This window comes from Scyliorhinus canicula, chromosome 16 (genome assembly GCF_902713615.1).
Source record: "Scyliorhinus canicula chromosome 16, sScyCan1.1, whole genome shotgun sequence".
Lineage (NCBI taxonomy): Eukaryota > Metazoa > Chordata > Chondrichthyes > Carcharhiniformes > Scyliorhinidae > Scyliorhinus > Scyliorhinus canicula.
Window position 1 is genome coordinate 113,036,159 of NC_052161.1, and position 20,972 is coordinate 113,057,130.

General features: G+C 46.0%; 1 protein-coding gene across 9 annotated transcripts in view; it reads left to right on the forward strand.

Annotated features, from left to right (window-relative positions):
• The window catches only part of LOC119979752 (PR domain zinc finger protein 2-like), a 212,523-nt gene that overhangs the window by 16,718 nt on the left and 174,833 nt on the right, over positions 1-20,972 (forward strand). The window contains exon 1 of one of the 9 annotated variants that reach the window (XM_038822361.1): positions 1,541-1,867. The exons of 7 other annotated variants lie outside the window; for them this stretch is intronic. The gene's annotated coding sequence lies outside the window, so the exon portion shown is untranslated. Of the gene's footprint in view, positions 1-1,540; positions 1,868-20,972 lie in introns of those variants that run through there. One more of the 9 variants, XM_038822365.1, reaches the window with a different exon arrangement.

Sequence of the window (20,972 nt, forward strand, 5' to 3'; positions counted from 1 at the left end):
CTCTGGGTGGCCCAGCTTCATCAGATGGAGATTCTGCAAGACAATGGGCATGTGGTAAGTGAGAGGGAAGGATCATTTTGTATGACATGAATTACTCACTTGAGACATGTCATCTGGGTGAATGGGCAGTGGATCCTTACCTTTGTGGCGCAGGCCGACTTCGCAGTCAGTGACTGCTCTCTTCGGTCAACCCCATGATGTCCAGGCCTCATTCTTCATATGGGGGTGAAGAATCGGATCTCTGGGACTCTACTCTCCCCCCACCCCCCGTCTTGGCCTTTTCCTGCTTATCTTGGACAATCTTCTGCGGAGACAAAGAGATGGCATTGTGAGCCGCTTCGTGATGGGTCTGTTGGGGGGGGGGGGGGTTCAGTAGCAGGTGGAAACTGCACATGGATGTGAAATAGTTGTGCTGGTGGATGTCAACGGATTTTGAGGAACAAGCATAAAGATTGGATGTGGGGAGGGCGTGTGGGGTTAATCAGTGATTTGTGGTGGGGGGGCTTGGGAATTTGAGGGGTGGTACGTGAAACTGATGCCTGAAAAGAGGTGGTAACTTATCCTTGCAGCTCGCTGGAGTTCGTTGGTCTACTTCCAACATTGGACGGCGGGCTTCCTGGTCATGCTGCCTACGCTGACAGCCACTGCCTCCTTTGCTGGCCTTGATGTTGGTCCTCCAACCTCCTTGGGCCACAGGGTGCCCTGCATCTTATTCAGTACTGAGAAGCCTGGCCAGGTCGGCATCCCCAAAGTGAGGAGCAGGTCTGCGAGCTGCCATGGCTTGTGTGTTGACTGGGAGTGAATGGTGAGAGAGCGTTTAAAAGCAGCTCCCCTTGTTAGTGGTAAGAAGCTGAAGTGTGAGTCCGGCAAATCAGACGGTGAGATAGCCAGTAATGGCAAGCTGCTCATGGGAGATGGGGACTCCTTTCCGGCACTAAGTGCCATTGAATATGAGCCATGATTTCACCAACGTGACTATCGAGGAACACCGTGCCAACAATTGACAATGATTTCATGGTTATTAGATTTTAATTCCAGATTTTTATTGATTTTAAATTTCACCGTCTGCCATGGTGAGATTCAACCCCCAGGTCCCCAGAACAGTGCTGTACACGGTGACAATACCGTTACGCTACTTACTGCCTCTTTCCCATATCTATCCTACAAGTTACACCTTCAAAAAACTCTAAATTTATTATATATCATGATTACACTTTCTGAAAGCCATGTATAATAGTATTGAATATCACCATAGGATCTTCTCTGTACACCACTACAGAAGGGGAAGAGAGTGATATACTTTTTAGGGACTTGATTGGGTAGACACCAAAAGATTGTTTCCACTGGTTAGGGAATCTAAAACATGGGGGCACAGTCTCAGGATGAGGGACCAATCATTTAAGAATGACATGCAGAGAAATTATTTTCCTCAAAGGGTTGTGAATTTTTGGAATTTTCTAACGTTCTAATGAGAATCGGTTAAAGCAGCTTTGTGACATCACCGGTCAGGCCAGTTTAAATAATCAAATTTCATGTGGGGTTACATCACAAGGCTGCTTTAACTGTTTTCTTCATTACCTGAAAGCTCACATGTGAGGAACAGGAATGAGCTAAGTGCATAAATAAGTCGCCATTTTGCAGCTCCGTTGGTGAAGATACTGTACCGTCCAAGCTGCCTGTGTTTCTCTCCTTTACTCATCGACATTACAAGGAAACTACTGTATTCAGAGAGCTCATGTTTTTGTTTTGTTTCATGAAGAAGCTAGCTGATTGACAAGATCCATTGAACAAGGATTCCATGAAGGCAAAAGCTGAAACCACAGCTGAGAATGATGAATATTGGTAAACATTTTTCAAAAGAAAACCAGTTAAGTCATGGGTTAAACGTGTAGTTCCATATCTCCTACAAATGTTTGAAGAAACTAAATGACCCAACAATTAGGAGTGCAAAATGTTTTGGAAATAGGTTGTTACTTGACAGACGGTTGCATTTCTTAGCTTGTCAAGCCTGTTGACTTACGGATGGTATGTCTCACTGATCTGCACTTAAGTGACTTCCGTAGTCTCAACTGATGTGCTTAACAGTGCCATTTCAGAAAGCTGATGTTGGCTATCTGTCACACATTTTATCTATCAGTGTTTTCTATTGGCTGGTGTAATGGGACGATCATAATGTAGGGATATAAAACATGAAAGTAACATTAAAACTCCATTCACAACATTCAATTTAGATGACTTTATAAGTCTGTGATAGTTAGACAAAATTAATAGTTAGCTCAAAGTAGTGAGGTTTTATCCATTCTTCAATTTTCATTCTTTGGAGTGACTCCATTACTAGGACACAGTCCAAGGGCAGTGATTACCCTCTAGTACCTTGCTCGAATGGATATTCTTCATGTGTCAACATGATTTACAAAGAGGATACCAGAACTAGAGGTAATAACGACCAAGAAAGGTTAAACACACTAGAGGCTCTATTTTCCTAGAAAAGAGAAGGTTGAGAGATCAGCTGGGGAAGCTTTAAAATAGTGGTGGTGGGTGGGGCACGGCAAAGAGAGCTGTGGGGGTGGTTACACAACTAGGTGCCATAATTATGAGAGCCTCCTATAAAGAACTCGGGAGCAACTTTACCCAAAGAGTGGTTAGTGGGAAACTCACTACCAGAAGGTGTCTTGAATAGTGCTGCTGCATATAAAGGAAAGCCAGATAAGCATAGGTGAAGAGAGAAGTACAGTAGCAGGGTATGTTGCTAGAGGTGTGGTGGCAAGAGACTTCTAGCTGTTGGACTTGATGGTCAGTTGTTGGGCTGTAAATTCTGTGCAACTGTGATGTGAATGCTGGCAAGCAGTATACAATTATGAAAGATATGAGTTCACAAGCAGCCACACGGGAAGCGTAGGGAACGAAAGGTTTATTTACAGAGGTAAAAAAGTACTATATACACAGGTCCCAGAAGGGGACCTGCACCAGGCTCACCCTTGGGCCGGTTTTTACATTCTGGTTTCCTCTCCCACTGGTAAGAGGGTTCCGCCCCTCGGTGGGGAAGCTCGTACTCCACGAGACTCACGGGAGGCCTAATTAACCAGGCCCCATGGGTCTCGTATAGGTCACAACATCCCAATCCCCCCCCCCCCCCCCCCCCCCCCAAAACCGCCCAAGTCCAAAACCATGTCTGACAAAGGAGGAGCTTTGTGACTGCCTCTCTGGTGTCATCAGAGCAGGGCCAGGTGGTTTATAGTGAGTTGGTGACCAGTGCTTCCTCATTGAAATTCATGGCGGGACCCACAGTTGGCTGGTCAAAGGGTGACTCCCTGTCAAAAACGTCTGGTGACTGAACCTCTATGGTGAATCGGAATCCTTGGCATATTACATCTCGGTGTCAAGTTTCCTGTGTGCCGACGACTGCGGAGTCGCCAAGGCGGCTGGGGGGATGTCTTGGCTCCTCCAAAAGGGGGGGTCCCACGTAATGGGGCTCCTACTGCAGAGATGATCGAGGTGCCTATTTGATTCCTGGTCCTGCACACAAACCCAATGATGGTGCCAGGAACCTACTTTGCACCATCTCTGTGGATGTTGTCGCCCAGTCCGAATCGTCGAGGTGGGGCATGCTCGACCTGACGGGTCCCAGTGGCTCCTGCCCGCATCCTCCTCACCGATGTCGGGCAATGGAAGGCTGAGGCGAGTTCGAAGCCAAACCGACGTCCCATGAGACGGTCTGACAGCGTCACATTAGTGGCGGTGTACACCGTGGAGCAGTAGCAGAAAAAGGTGTATACCAGGTGTATACCCCAAAGTTTGTTTGTCCATGCCACGCTTTAACATCTAGACCTCTGTGAACATCCAGCTATTTGGAGGGTGCGTCGATGAGGAGGAAAATGGACCCCTGGAAAGGGACGGCAAAACTGGCATGGAGATGCACCCAGGGCCGACCTGGCCACTCCCAGGGATTAAGCGGTGACGTAGGTGGGAGCATCTGCTGCTCCTAACACACTTTGCACTGTTGGGTAAACCTCTCAATCTCCGCATCCAACCCTGGTCACCACAAGTAACTTGCGTTGAGCATCTTCATCTTAGACATGCCAGGGTGTCCATTATGGAGATCGCCAAGATGGGGCTCTGCCCCTCGTGCGGAACCACCACACGTCAGCCCCAAAGGAATATACCGTCCTCCATGCTGAACTCTGCGATCTTCGAGGTAAAAGCTTTCGGTTCACTGGGAAAGGTGTGATGCTGGGCACGATATGATCCTTGGATAACAGTGTCCGAGCAAGTGTCCTGGCTGCCAACGTATCCATGAAATGGATCGTAACAACGACCTTGTCGGCTCTGGGAGGCATTGGCGGTCCCCTCTGAAGCGACAGCCTACTCAATGCGTCAGCATTCACAGGCTGCGTCCCAGGGTGGTGTTCATACACAGCCAAAAAGGGGGCCCGTTGTTGAATTATGACCGGTGCTGTTGCCACTTCATTATCAAAATCACAAGCAGCAAGTATATTTCTTGTATTGGCCAAATGACCACACAACCAGTATGTTAGTTCAAAAACAGTTTATTATGAAACACAAGACTTATCTCACTGTGTAATGATACATGCGGCTATGCATTAAACTACACCTATCAACTAAGATGACCTTTACTTACCTTCTGGATGGGTAGATAAGGCCTTTCTCTGAGTCCCCACCTGTGTCGGCTGGAAATCGCCAGGTTCATCTCCGCTGCGGCTTGTGCCTCAGGTAGCAATCGCGGCTTTGAACTTGGCTGGTCATTATACTGCAATTGGAATGGGCACAGGCTGTCCCAAAAGAGGCCGATCCTGATTGCGCAGGGCTTCTTATCCTCCTTCTCTTTTGCGCCCTTTTGGGTGGGGTTAACTCTGGATCCAATGGATCGATACGGTCTCGATCATTGATCGATACTGGCCAATTAGGGGCTGGTACCTTGATGGCTGTGCGGGTCCTAGTCGTTATTGTTCCAAGTGCATATGCCTTTCCAAATAAGGGGAGGTGGAACCAGGAGGTCTGCTACTGTTGCTATTTCGAGTCTCTTGTCCTGGGGAAATCGGTGATTGAACTTTAACAGGTGCAAGTTTCAATTCGGTCTGGTTTTCCTTTGCACAATACACAGGGGTTGTGCACTGTCTGTGTCCTGGCTTGACCAGAATTCCCTTTATCCTTTGCGGGCGGCCATTTTAGATGGCCACAGTGGGATGGCCCTCTTTGAATAATCCCAGCAGTGACTTGTGATCGGTCAGTACCACAAACCGACGTTTGTAGACGTACCGGTGGAACGTCTTTATGGCGAAGAACATGGCCAGAAGCTCTTCTAATTTGGGCATAATTGCGCTTAGCCGTAGCCAGCATCCTGAAGGCGAAAGTGATCGGAAGCTCCCTGCCGTCGCCCATTGGATATGACAACACGGCATCGATGCCATATGGCGAAATGTGGCAGGTGACCAAGAGTGATTTTGCAGGGTCAAAGTGGGTCAGCAGCTGAGAGGTGGCGACCGCCACCTCCTGCGCTGCCCCCCCATGCCCATGTCTGGTTCTTTTGAGTGAATTGTACCGGGGTTGGGGGGGGGGGGGGGGGGGGGGGGGGGGGGGATGGGTAACATAATCGCAAGGCCCGGGGTGAATTTGCCATAGTAATTTACGGGTCCCAGGAATGAACAGAGCTCTGTTCCGCCTCCCGCATGGGACCTATCGGATGCTCCGCACTTTGTCTTCAACTGGATGGATGCCTTCCTGGGCCACGTGATAACACTGGTCACTTCTTGAGTGTGAAAGATGCACTTCTCTCTACAAATGCAAGCAACAGAGCACCTCGACCTGGTTATGCAGGTGCTCCTGTTCAGATGTTCCTATGACCAAGACGCCATCCAGATGGACTGCCACGCACAGTAACCCCTGCAGAATATTCTCCATTATGTGCTGGAAAATAGTGTAGGACATCAATACCCCAAAAAGCAACCTCGTGTAGTCGTACAGCTCCAGATATATGTTCTTCACCACATACTGATAAGGCACTGGGTCCAGCACCAACTGCTGCGCATGGCTCATATCGAGCTTGGTAAACAAGTGACCTCCAGCCAACTGAGCATATAGGTTCTCAGTCTGTGGCATCAGTTGTCGTGTAGCTTGGAGGCTTTATTCACCGTCCATTTATAATTCTTACAGGGCTAAACTTTGCCATCTGGCTTACTGGGGTGATTGGTACTGCCTAATCCACAAACTTCACCGGCTGGTTGATCCCCAGGTCTTTGGGCCGACCGAATGCCACTTCGACCATCGGCAGTTCGCCATGGCACCGCGAATTGTGTCCTACCTGGTCTTGAAGTACTTGATCAACTTGAAGCCTCCCGAGCCCATTCGGAAAACCTTTTGCCAAACTTCCTGACATGCGTCAAGAATTCCGTTATGGACTCCCCAGGAGTCTGATCGGCTGTATTGAAGTGCTAATGATGACTAATGGCTTGGGGTTGAAATGATCTGCCACAAGCTCTACCAGGTCTATGAATGACTTTGAATCCGGGGCGGCGGGGTATGATAGGCTCTTAATACACACTAAAGGTGGGCGCCCCACAGGCAATCAAGAGGATCTCGGTCTGACATTCATCTCCAATAATGATGTTGGCTCAAAAAAAAAGTCCCATAGGGACTACCCGCACCTGGCTTATATTTGGGCCAGGTTTTTATATTCTGGTTTTTTCTCCCGCTGATGAAGGGGCTTTGCCCCTCAGCGGGGAAGCTCGTACTCCTCGAGACTCTCAGGGAGCCTAATTGGCCCAGCCCCATTGGTCTTGTGTAGGTTACAACAATATCAAAGTTGAACCTGATCCTGTTCTTGATGTTCACATTTTGTTCTATTGCTGTTGCATAATCAAATGCCAGCACCAGACCGATTACCTGTCCATTTAACCCCCACTACCTAAACAGGGAAATTGGGAAAGCTGTAGCAATACTGGGATTCTCCATGGCAAGGAGTAAACTTGCACCCTTTCAGTGCCCTGTTCTCCAATTGGTATCCTCTTCGCTGACCAGAGGATCATCTTTATCTATAAACTTTGACCTTATCTATGAGCTAGAAGGGGAGTCTTAAAACATAGGGCTTTACTGCCCATCGTTGATATGTTAGGGAAGAATTTTATGAACTTGCCACAGAGGCTTGAAAATGCAGCGAGCCATTCAAAAATCCATTGACTTCCAAGGAGACCAGAAAATTTTACCAGCTAAAGGGGCCATAAAATTCAGCCGATAGAAACTTTGGAGAAATGATCAATAGATCTTGGATGTCTGGCTGTGCATTGGGATTCGAAATTAGATAACTACTGCGCACCTCCCCCTCAAAAAAAAAGAAACAATCACAAATTTGAAAATCTTCAGGACATTTAGTTGTTTTTTTCCCCCCTTTTATTCGTTCATGGGATGTGGGCATCTCTGGTCAGGCTAGCATTTGTTGTCCATCCGTGAGGGCATTTAAGAATGAACAACATTGCTGTGGGTCTGGAGTCACATGTAGGCCAGACCAGGGTAAGGATGATTGATTTCCTTCCCTAAATGACCTTAGTGAACCAGATGGGTTTTATACAACAATCAACAATTGTTTCATGGTCATCATTAGACTTTTTAATTCCAGGTTTTTTTATTGAATTCAAATTCCACCATCTGCCCTGGTGGGATTCAAATCCATGTCCCCAGATCATTACCCTGGGTCCAGTGACAATACCACTACTAGTCCAGTGATAATACGACTACGCCACTACCTCCCCAGGTGACCAAGATGAAACCATTTTAGTGCATCACCCTTTATTTTCTAAGAACCTGGGTTGGTGAAGGGCTAAAGTGGTCCATCTGATTGTCTAGGAAAATATCATATTACTATATTTCTTCCACATTTCGTCACAGTTCAGGATTTCAGACTTTTGTTTGATTTTTATCCGATCAATCATTCAGTTGAAGTGGAATTCAGAGACTATTGATAATCAGGGTGTACAGATGTATGTCACTCCACATTCAGTCCTCATCCTTGGCTTTAGTCCTTTTTCAAAAATATATCCAACTTTATATTCAAAGCAGCTGATGTATTCCTCCAATGGCTTTACTAGCGGTAGGCTGGAACTAGAGTGAAAAGTTTACATAAGCTGTTTCCATTAAACATATGGATAAGAATTTATGGTGAAAGGAGTTAACAGGAAGTGCACTGAACAATAAGTTCCTAAAAATATATATTATATCTGTTGCTATTAACTGAAGTTTAGCAGAAAAATACCCATAACAGCCAAAGGCAAGGTGAATGTAGAGGTTGCAGATTGCTTGAATCCAGTTTTCAATGACCAATTAAATATTAGGAAGCCATTGTTTTCATGCCACAAAATCCATTGCCTGGTCATTGTTTGAGGCATTGCTTAATCTAAATATTTTATTTCTCCCTTTACTAAGTTTGACACTATCCCTGCTGTAGAATCTGTGACTTTTACATATTTTTATGTTCATATACCCGTTAGAATCTTAAATACTTATCAAGGTGTTCCCAGATTTTCTGTATTGCAAACTTACCTGTCACTTAGAGTTGCTTAATACCAGCTATTAATTCTGTTTCCCTCTGCTGAATTGTGTCTGGCCATTTTTCTCATAGAAACTAGAATAATAAACAGAACCCCACCTATGATCAGCCACCATTCCGTACAAACTCATTTGTAATACTGCCAAAGCTGTTAGTTTTTGAGGCATTTCTTGCACCCTCCGCCATTTCACTCCTTTCCCAAAAATAGTGAGCTTGTTGGATGAAGGTAACAAATTGTTACAGAATTGTAACAAGTTTGGAATGTTCTCTTCCGCAAATGGCAGAAGTTGATAGATTTCTGTTAACCAGGGGTATTTCAGTAGGATATGGTGCAAAAAGGTATATGGAGGAGTTAGGCTAAGGGTTGGCCATGATCTTACTGGCTGTACAGGCTTGAGGGACTAACTGGGTTATTCCCTGTACTATGTTCCAAATTTATAGGATTCCCTGTTGAAATCTTCCCGTTTGTACTGTCCACAGAAGAAATATTGATCCTATAAATTCAATTTGTACAGTCTCTTGCAAAGATCATCTGATTTTATTTAAAGGAATCACTGATACTCACTAGTTAAGATGTCAAGAGTCTGGGCTCAGGATCAAGAACGTTGGGTCTTAAGGTTAATGAGGTTTGTTTTGTTTTGGACAGAAGCTGAAGAGCAAGGCTATCACTTGAGTATTTTCACAGAATGTTTCCCAATTTCTATTCTTTAATAATCTCTAGAATTTCAGTGAAGCATAACCGTGAGTGAAATGTTCTTACTGCGTTCACTTTAAATTGGAAAAGCAATAATGTTGGGTTGTGCCAGAGTTGTTATTTATATATGAGCTTGGATGATATACTGGCTGCAACATGATATACTGGGAATGGTAGGAACAATTTGAGGTGACAATTTATAAAGCCAGTTTTATAATATAAAATAAAAACAGTAAGTCCCGGAAATATGCAACAGGTCTGTGGAGAGAGAAACAGTTGACGCTTCAAGTCGAATATGACTTCTTCAGAAAGCTACTTTTATATCCACTTACTGCTGCTAGTTGAATCCAGTTAGGTGTACTTTGCTTCTAAAAGCCGCAGCAATGATAAAGGTTACTAATCTGATATAAAATCTGTTTAAGAATATGCACATTTACCTGTGTTGGGCGAAGTAGCAGTTTCCTCATAGCTATCAGTGTATTCATGAAGATATTGAATTTGTTTACAGAACTTGCCTGTAGCAGAAAGTAGAGGGGTTTGTTGGCATCATTTAAACAGTGAGCTGCTCCATTGATTAATCATATTCTAACTTTTACTGTTCTTTGTAATAAGTGTAAGAAAAAAATAAGAATTCAGCGCAGGTGTAGGTCAGTGAGCCCCTTGAGCTTATTCTGCTATTCAACAAGATTGCTGCTGATCTTCAACCTTAATTCCACCTTGCTGAACTATCCCCATATCCATTGATTCCCTTAATATTCCCTTATTATTCCAAAAATCTTTTGATCTCTGACTTGAATACAATCAAACTCCGAGTATCCACTGCTCTGGGGTAGAGACTTTCAAAGGTTCACAATCCTTCAAGTGAAGCAATTTTTCATATTCTCAATCCTAATTAGTAGGGTACTTAATCGGAGATTCCCATGTCCTCCCAGAATCTACTTTGTCAATAACCTCATTCTTTTAAACTCTCAGAAATATAGGCGTAGTTTACTCAGTTTCTCCTCTTGAGAAAATCCCCTTTATCCCAGGAATCTGTCAAGTGAATCATCATTGCATATTCTTTCCTGAGTAAGCAGACCATGTAGTAATTATTGTTTTAATTCCGCTTTTAGTGAAATTAATTTTGCACCAGGACGGGGACAAACTGAAGCTCTTAAGATTTTTATTTGTTAACTGCATCTTTGCCATAACACCCTTAAGCATTACAACACAAGGTGTACAGTGTGATATATTTTGACTGAAACAAGCTTCACTGGTGCAATGCTGTTTTGGTTCTGGAATAGTACGTGCTATTGTATGGGAACAAAGTTTTATAATTTGTTCAGGAACCCTATTCCTGATCACTCCTATAGGAAGTCTGGGTATATAGGTCTCGAGTGGAGAGGATATGGCTCAGTTGTAATGTTACTTTATGTCAAAGCATGCTGTTGTTTGAATAAAGTACTCAGCCATACATAGACATAAAACAAAGATTCTATACCTTTTAGGGGTTAAAACAAAAAACTGCAAAACAGTATATTGGTGAACATTGGCTGAAATGTGTTTTTTTTTATTAGGAACCTTTTTCTTGGCCTTTACACTCTTTGACGAAGTATAGGCCACGGACAAATTTTCACCATCTAATGAATATTTTCACGGATACTCATAGAAAAGGACGAGTATTGTCCTAGGGTTAAGGTGCTAAATTGGGGGAAGGCTATCTACAACCAGATTAGGCAGGATTTGGAGGCTGTTGTTTGGGAGAGGCTGTTTGAGGGTAAATCCACATTTGGCATGTGGGAGTCCTTTAAGGAGCAGCTGATGGGAGTGCGGGACAGGCATGTGCCAGTAAAAAGTAAAGGCAGGATTCGGGAACCATGGGTGACCAGGGAAATTGTGAATCTTGTCAAAAAGCAAAAAGATGCATTATTGAGGTACAGGCGACTAAAAACAGATGAAGCACTCGAGGAATACAAGGAAAGTAGAAAAGAGCTCAAGTGGGGAGTTAGGAGGGCAAAAAGGGGTCACAAAATGGCAGACAGGATTAAAGAGAATCCCAAGGCATTTTATACGCATATTAGGAACAAGACTGTAACTAGAGAAAGAGCTGGTCCACTCGAGGACAAAGGAGGGAAATTATATGTGCAACCAAAGGATGTAGGTAAGGTCCTTTTTTAAAAAAAAATAATTTTTATTGAAATTTTTGCAAAATAAAATATAAACATCTTGGCTCTATTAACATACAACACCCCATGAACAATCCCCCCCAGCTTCTTTTTTTTTTAAAATAATTTTTATTGAAATTTTTGCAAAATAAAATACAAAATATAAACATCTTAGCTCTATTAACATACAACCGCGGTAACACCCCATGAACAATACCCCCCCCCCCAGCTTCAATAGCAACTTCAAACAAAAAGAAAAAACAACAACAAAGAAAAAAAAGAAAAAGAAAAAGAGAACAAACAAGAGGGAGATAGCACCCTCCGCAAACCCATGTGCACAGTTCTCCCTCCCCCCAATCATTACCCCCCCCCCCCCCCCCCCCCCCCCCCGGGCTGCTGCTGCTGCTGTCGGCCTATTTCCCTACCGTTCCGGCAGGAAGTCCAGAAACGGCTGCCACCGCCTGAAAAACCCTTGTACTGATCCCCTCAGGGCAAATTTCACCCTCTCCAATTTAATGAACCCCGCCATATCCGAGATCCAGGCCTCCACGCTTGGGGGACTCGCATCCTTCCATTGGAGCAAGATCCTCTGCCGGGCTACTAGGGACGCAAAGGCCAGGACCCCGGCCTCTATCGCCTCCTGCACTCCCGGCTCCACTGTCACCCCAAAAATTGCGAGTCCCCAGCCTGGCTCGACCCTGGATCCCACCACCCTCGACACCGTCTTTGCTACCCCCTTCCAAAACTCTCCCAACGCTGGGCACGCCCAAAACATATGGGCGTGGTTCGCTGGGGTCCCCGAGCACCTAGCACACCTGTCCTCGCCCCTGAAGAACCTACTCATCCTTGTCCCCGTCATGTGGGCCCTATGCAGCACCTTGAACTCTATGAGGCTAAGCCTCGCACAGGAAGAGGAGGAATTCACTCTCTCCAGGGCATCCGCCCATGTCCCCATCTCAATCTCCTCACCCAGCTCCTCTTCCCATTTACCCTTCAGTTCCTCCACCGAGGCCTCGTCTACCTCCTGCATCACCCGATATATGTCCGAGATCCTCCCTCCTCCGACCCACACCCCCGAGAGCACCCTATCCCGCACCCCCCTGTGTGGGCAGCAAAGGGAACCCCTCCACCTGCTGCCTGGCAAACGCCCTCACCTGGATGTACCTAAACATGCTCCCCAGGGGGAGCCCAAACTTCCCCTCTAACTCCCCCAATCTCGCGAACCTCCCCTCCACAAACAGGTCCCTCAACCTCCTAACCCCTGCCCTGTGCCAGCCCTGGAATCCGCCATCAATGCCCCCTGGGACGAACCGATGGTTCCCCCGTATCGGGGCCTCCATCGAGCCCCCCATTTCTCCTCTGTGCCGTCTCCATTGCCCCCAAATTTTGAGGGTAGCCGCCACCACCGGGCTCGTGGTATACCTCGTTGGAGGGAGCGGCAACGGCGCCGTTACCAGTGCCTCCAGGCTCGTGCCCACACATGACGCCGCCTCTATCCTCTTCCATGCTGCCCCTTCCTTGTCCATTACCCACTTACGCACCATCGCTGCGTTGGCTGCCCAGTAGTACACAGAGGTTGGGCAACGCCAGCCCCCCCCTACCCTGCCTCGTTCCAGGAACACTCTTCGAACCCTTGGAGTCCCATGCGCCCACACAAATCCCATAATACTGCTGTTGACCCTCCTGAAAAAGGCCTTTGGGATAAAGATGGGGAGGCACTGGAACAAGATGGGGAGGCACTGGAATAAGTAGGTAAGGTCTTTAATGAGTATTTTGCATCGGTATTCACAAAGGAGAGGGACACGTTGATTGGTGGTATCTCAAAGGGATGTATAAACACTCACACTCTAGAATAGGTCTAAAACACTTTATTACGAAGGAGGAAATGTTAGGTGTGTTAAAAAGTATTAAGGTAGGCAAATCTCTCGGGCCACATGGCATCTATCCCAGATTACGGAGGAAGACGTGAGATGAAATCGCTGGGCCTTGTGTCCTTATTGGCCACGGGTGAAATCCCAGAGGATTGGAGGATAGCCAATGTACCGTTATTTAAGAAGGGTTGCAAGGATAACCCGGGTAATTTTAGGCCAGTGATCTTGGAGTCAGTAATAGTGAAATTGTTCGAAAAGATTCTCAGAGATAGGATCTATGCACATTTGGAAGTAACTGGTCTTATTAGCGACAGACAGCATGGTTTTGTATGAGGGCGGTTATATCTCATAATTTGATTGACTTTTTTGAGGAGGTGACAAAAATGATTGACAAGGGAGGAGGTATGGATGTTGTCTACATGGACTTTAGTAAAGCATTTGATAAGGTCCCTCATGGTGGGCTGGTGCAAAAGATTAAATCACCATGGGGTCGGGGTGAACTAAATCAGAATTGGTTTTGCGATAGAAGTCCGAGGGTAGCAGTAGAAGGGTGTTTTTCTGAATTGAGGTCTGTAACAAGTGGTGTTCCGCGGGGATCAGTAGAACAAAGAAAAGAGCTACAAAATAAATAGCAGAACCATCAGGAGCATAAAGACACAGATCTGGGCATGCAGGTACATAGATCCTTAAAAGTGGCAGCACAGGTGGAAATGGTGGTAAAGAAAGCATATGGCATGCTTGCCTTCACCGAACGGGGTATCGAGTGCAAAAGCTCAAATTATGTTAGTTATATAGAACGTTGGTTAGGCCACATTTGGAATACTGTGTCCTATTCTGGTCACCAGACTAGCAGAAGGATGTGGAGGATATGGAGAGAGTACAGAAAAGGTTTACCTGGTATGGAGGGTATTAGCAATGAGGAGAGATTGAATAAACTGGGATTGTTCTCCCTAGAGAGATGGAGACTGAGGGGCGACCTGATAGAAGTTTATAAAATTATTAATGGTATAGATAGGGTGAACAGTTGTAGGCTTTTCCCCAGGGAATGACAATTACTAGGGGGCACAAGTTCAAGGTGAAGGGGAACAGGTTAAGTGGAGATGTGTGGGGAAAGCGCTTTACACAGGATCGTGGTGGCTTGGAATGCAGGGCCAAGTGAAGTGGTTGAGGCAGATACATTAGCGACCTTTAAGACTTGTCTGGATATGCACTTGAACAGACGGGGCATAGAAGGATACAGGTGTTTAGTCTAGATAGGAGACGTGATCGGCGCAGGCTTGGAGGGCTGAAAGGCCTGTTCCTGTGCTGTATTGTTCTTTGTTCTAATCTTGTCATGGGCCAGACTCTCCAGATGTTGCCATTTATAGCCCGTAGCTCATCTTATTTGTATATAGCCTCCATGTGTGTTTTGGCCTGCCTTGCCTTCTCTAACCTTGCAAGTTCCATGTGAGAGCTTGCTGCGTAATGTTGTTCCGCGGCTTCGTCAAAGTTTGGCCTATCCAATTCCACTTTCTCCTTTTGATTTTGGAACACTATTGGGTCTTGTTTTGTTGCCTTTCATAGTCTAATATTAGTTGTGGTATTTGGCCAAAGGAATAGTTATTCTAATTTCTGCAAGTTTTATTGGAAGATTAATTATATCGATATAACCAAATGCATTTTTACTGTTGTGTAGAAATAAAAGGATGCTCCTGAAGTTCTTCAGTTGAAAGTCAAACCGTTACCAAGAATTATATGTTACCATTCTCATTATTTGTTCACTTGCTATATTTGCAAAGTCGTAAGTGTGGTACTTCTGAAGAGTAGTTGAGTCTACTGGTGCTGGTTTCATTTCATGGTCACCTGTCCCATGCCTTGTATGCAGCACCCAACCCACAAAGCATTGCATACCTAATGTCTACATTTACACTGACTTCTACTAGCTCCCCCTGTACATCAGCTTAAAAGTTTTAGCTTTCATTTAGAAATCACTGCATGGTCTCATTCCACTCCACTCTACTTCTATCATCTTCTCCAGCTTTATGGTTTGGCACAGGGCTAAATAACTAGCTTTTAAAGCAGACCAAGGCAGGCCAGCAGCACAGTTTATTCCCGTATCAGCCTCCCCGAACAGGTGCCGGAATGTGGCGACTAGGGGCTTTTCACAGTAACTTCATTTGAAGCCTACTTGTGACAATAAGCGATTTTCATTTCATATACAGTATGCAAACTCCATTCTTTCAACTTCAATCTGCTGTGTGTGTCTGGCTGTGTACTATCGTTAATGTCCAGCCATTGTGTCCCGGAACACTATTGAAAAACCTTATTGCAAAGGATAATGTACACTCATGCTTTCATTCGAATTATGTAACCTATTTCTTTCACTTTTTCAAATCTCCAGTTTGTGAATATATGTCCAGATGTGCAGCAAGATCTGGACAATATGCAGGCTTGGGCTGATAAATGGCAAGTTACATTCATGCCACACAAGTGCCAGGCAATGACCACATCCTACAAGAGAGGATCTAAAAAGGTGGTAGGCAGAAAGCGGGTAATTATAGACCAGTTAGCTTAACTTTGGTAGTAGGGAAAGTGCTGGAATCTATCATCAAGGAAGAAATAGCGAGGTATCTGGATGGAAATTGTCCCATTGGACCGATGCAGCATGGGTTCATAAAGGGTAGGTCGTGCCTAACTAATTTAATGGAATTCTTTTGAGGACTTTACCAGTGCGGTAGACACCGGGGAGCCATAGATGTGGTATATTTGGATTTCCAGAAAACTTTTGACCAGGTACCACACAAAAGGTTGCTGCATAAGATAAAGATGCATGGCATTAAGGGTAAAGTAGTAGCATGGATAGAGGATTGGTTAATTCATAGAAAGCAAAGATTGGGGATTCATGGGTGTTTCTGGTTGGTAATCAGTAGCTAATGGTGTCCCTTGGGGATCAGTGTTGGGGCGACAATTGTTCAAAGTTTACTTAGATGATTTGGAGTTGGGGACCAAGTGCAATGTGTCCAAGTTTGCAGGCGACACTAAGGTGAATGGTAAAGCAAAAAGTGCAGAGGATACCGGAAGTCTGCAGAGGGATTTGGATAGGTTAAGTGAATGGGCTAGGGTCTGGCAGATGGAATACAATGTTGACAAATATGAGGTTATCCATTTTGGTAGGAATAACAGTAAAAAGGATTATTATTTAAATGATAAAATATTAAAACATGGTGCATGAGTCGCAAAAAGTTGGTTTACAAGTGCAACAGTTGATTAAGAAGGCGAATGGTGTTTTGTCCTTCATTGCTAGAGGGATGGAGTTTAAGACTAGAAAGGTTATGCTGCAACTGTATAAGGTGTTAGAGGCCACATCTGGAGGATTGTGTTCAGTTTTGATCTCCTTACCTGAGAAAGGACATACTGGCGCTGGAGGGTGTGCAGAGGAGATTCACTAGGTTAATCTCAGAGTTGAGGGGGTTGGATTATGAGGAGAGGTGAGTTGACTGGGACTGCATTTGTTGGAATTTAGAAGGATGCGGGGTGATCTTGTAGAAACATATAAGATTCTGAATGGAATAGATAGGAGGTTGTTTCCACTGGCGGGTGAAAACAGAACCGGGGGGCCTCAAAATAAGGGGAAAGAGATTTATGACTGAGTTTAGGAGGGACTTCACCCAAAGGGTTATGAATCTATGGAATTCCCTGCCCAGTGAAGCAGTTGAGGCTCCTTCATTAAATGTTTTCAAGATAAAGATAGATCGTTTTTTGAAGAATAAAGGGTTATGGTGTTCGGGTGGGAAAGTGGAGCTGAGTCCACAAAAGATCAGCCATGATCTCATTGAATGGCGGAGCAGGCTGGAAGGGTCTGATGGCCTACTCCTGCGCCTAGTTCTTATGTGTCTTATAACCATCGCCCCATGACATTCAATGGCATTACCATCGCTGAATGCCCCACAATCAACATTCTGGGGTTACTGGTGATCAGAAACTGAACTGGACTATCCATATTAATACTGTAGCTACCAGAGCAGGTCAAAGGCTAGGAATCCTGCAGCGAGTAACTCGCCACCTAACCCCCCAAAGCCACTCCACCATCTACAAGTCAGGAGTGTAATGGAATACTCTCCACTTGCCTAGATGAATGCAGCTCCAACAACACGCCGCTTGACACCATCCAGGGCAAAGCAACCCCTTTTCAGGAGCTGTGACTAGGAGAAGGAGAGAGCAGTTGTGTAGGGGAAGGCAAGTGCTATAAAAATCTTATCTCGGGGTCTGGGGCTTTCATTTCAGGAGCTGTGACCAGGAGAAGTAGAGTGCAGTGTGGGGAAGGGAAGTGACCAGGAGAAGCAGAGTGCATTGTGGGGGAAGGTGAGAGCGGTGTGGGGGAAGGGGGGGGGGGGGGGAAGAGAGGTGAGAGTGGAGTGGAAGGTGAGAGCAGTGCAAGGGGAAGGTGAGGCCGGTAGAGGGATCCAGGAGGTAGGGTTGCAGGAGCCTCAGTCCCTGAACTTGTCCAACAGATTCTTGCACCCTATGTGGGAACCGGGACTGCATGGAGGATGAGCAAACTGACTACAGCACCGTGGAACAGGGAGCCGTTCAAGTGGGGGGAGAAAAAAGAAATGTAGTTGTAATCGGGGATAGTATAGTTGGTGGCATTGACACTCTTCTCTGACCAGGATCCAGAATCCTGAAGGTTGTGCTGCCTGTCTAGTGCTCTGGTTCAGGACATCTCATCTGGGCTACAGTGGGACTTTGATTGGGAAGTTGTCGTGGTCCACATAGGTACCAATGACATAGGTAGGACAAGATCAAAAGTTCTGCTAAGAGAGTATGAACAGCTAGGAGCTAAATTGAAAAGCAGAACCAAAAAGGTAATAATCTCCGCATTATTACCTGAGCGACGAGCTAATTGGCACAGGGTCAATAAGATGAAGAAGGTAAATGTGTGCTCAAAGAATGGTGTGGGAAAAATTCATGGGAAATTGGCACCAGTACTGGGGAGGAGGGGACCTGTTCCGATGGGACTCTTCATCTGAATCATGCTGGGACCAGAGTCCTGGCGAATCATATAACAAGGGGTGTAAAAGAGCAAATTACTGCGGATGCTGGAAACTGAAACCAAAGAGAAAATGCTGGAAAGTCTCAGCAGGTCTGGCAGCATCTATAGCGAGAGAAAAGAGCTAACGTTTCGAGTCAAAATGACCCTTTGTCAAAGCTAGAAGACAGAGAAAGTGGGAAATATTTAAACTGTGGAATGAGAGTGAAAGATGAGTCATAGCCACAGAAACCCAGCGAAACGGGGTGCTAATAGCCACAGAAACTACGGAGAAAGAGTGCTAATGGCAGTCCCGATAGAGAACAAAAGGTGTGAAAGGGCAAACAGCAGGGCAACTAACATCAGAGGGTCAACTGTCACAGATGTAGATGTGAGGGGAGGGGAAGGGAGATGCAAAGGGGAGAAAGGGTAAGGAAAGATGGATAAGATGGGAGGGGGTTAAACATATGTAAAGAAAGACAAGGGAGAAAGAAATGGTACAAGACAGTTACAATGAAATGGAAATTGCTTACTGTCACAAGTAGGCTTCAAATGAAGTTACTGTGAAAAGCCCCTAGTCGCCGCATTCCAAAAACTAATGGGATCGAGGTGGGGTAGAGCTAATCATCTGCAGTTGTTGAATTAGATGTTGAGATCGGAAGGCTGTAGTGTGCCTAACCATAAGATGAGATGTTGTTCCTCCCGTTTGTGTTTGAGCTTCACTGGAACATTGCAGCAGGCCAAGGACAGACATGTGGGCATGGGAACAGGGTCTTGTGTTGAAATGGCAAGCAACGGGAAGATCAGGGTCCTGAATGCACACAGACCAAAGGAGCTAAGCAAAGCGATCACCCTCTGCATTTGGTCTCTCCGATATAGAGGAGACCACATTGGGAGCAGTGAATGCAATAGATCAGAAAGAGATGCAAGTGAAACACTGCTTAACCTGGAATGAGTGTTTTGGGCCTGGGATGTTAAGCATGGAAAAGGGACAGGTGTTACACCTTCTGCGATTGCATGGGAAGATGCCATGGGTGATGGGAGAGGCGTTGGCTATGGTGGAAGAGTGCACTAGGTTATCTTGGAGGGAACGGTCTCTGCGGAATGCTGACAGAGGGAGTTAAGGGAAAATGTCTGGTGGTGGCGTCACGCTGAAGTTGGCGAAAATGGCGGAGGATTATGCTTTGCATATGGAGGCTGGTAGGGTAAAATGTGAGAACAAGGGGGACTCTATATTTGTTCTGGGAGGGAAGGGGGGGGGGGGGGGGGGGCGAGGTTAGTGGCACAGGAGATGGACCGGACACTGTTGAGGGCCCTGTCAACAACTGTCGGCGGGAAATCACGGTTGAGGAAGAAGGAACGCGTTTTCGAAGCACCATTTTGGAAAGTGGCATCATCAGTACAAATGCGACGGAAGCGAAGGAGCTGAGAGAAAGAATGGAGTCCTTGCAGTGTGTAGGGTGTGAAGAGCTGTACTACAGATAGCTGTGGGAGTCCGTGGGCTTGTAGTGGATATTAATAGATAGTCTATTGCCGGAAATTGAGACAGAAAGATCAAGGAAGGGAGCCTGATGGACCAGGTGAAAGTGATGGAGGGGTGGAAACTGGAAGCGAAGTTGATGAATTTTTCCAGGTCCGGATGAGAGCATGATGTTGAACTCTTCTTTTGTCGCCGAGCCCACTTCTTTGGGCAAGAGTCCCTCCCTCCCCCCGTACCACTGATCCTTTCATGTGCCTCCAACATTCTGCCTCCCAAGTGGACAACCCCACCGGGACAATTACCTGCCCTCAATCTTTTCGTTGAGAACTGTCGACGGGACATTGGCCATCTTAATTTTTCTGCCCCCCTCACCCATTCCAACCTCGCTCCTTCCTAACCTTCTACTCTTCACTCCGTCAAGTCTGACCCTGACTTTGGCATCAAAACTGCTGACAAAGTGGGTGCTGTTGTCGTCTGGCTTACTGGCCTCTACCTCGCAGAGGCTGAGAGCCAGCTCTCAGATACTTCCTCTTACCTCCCCCAGGGCCATGACCAGACCACTGAACACCAAGCCATTATCTCCAACACCGTTGGCGAACTCATTTCCTCCGGATGTATTCCCCTTATGGCTTGCAAACTCAGTCTCCCAACCCGGACAGCCCGCTTTTACCTACTTGACATCCACATAAAGGACTGTCCCGGTAGGCCCATTGTCAGCATGCTCCTGCCTCACCGAACTTATTTCCTCTTGACTCCATCCTCACTCCTCTGGTCCATTCCTTCCCCACCTACATCCGGCATTCCTCTGATGCCCTGCATCATATTGACAGCTTCCAGTTCGTGGGCCCTAACCGCATCCTGTTCGCCATGGATGTGCAATCTCTTTACACCTCCATCCCACGCCAGGAAGGCCTGAGAGCTCTTTGCTTCTTTCTCGAAAAGAGGCCTGGACAATTCCCATCCACCACCACTCTCCTCCACCCGGCTGAACTTGTTCTATCTCTCAACAACTTCTCCTTTAACTCCCATTTTCTCCAAATCGAAGGTGTAGCAATGGGTACTCGATGGGTCCTAGCTACACTTGCCTTTTTATGGGTATGTGGAACATTCCTTGTTCCAGGCCTACCCAGTTCCTCTCCCACACTCCTTTACCACTACATTGATGACTGTTTTGGTGCCACTTCATGCTCTTGTCCGGACCTGGAAAAATTCATCAAT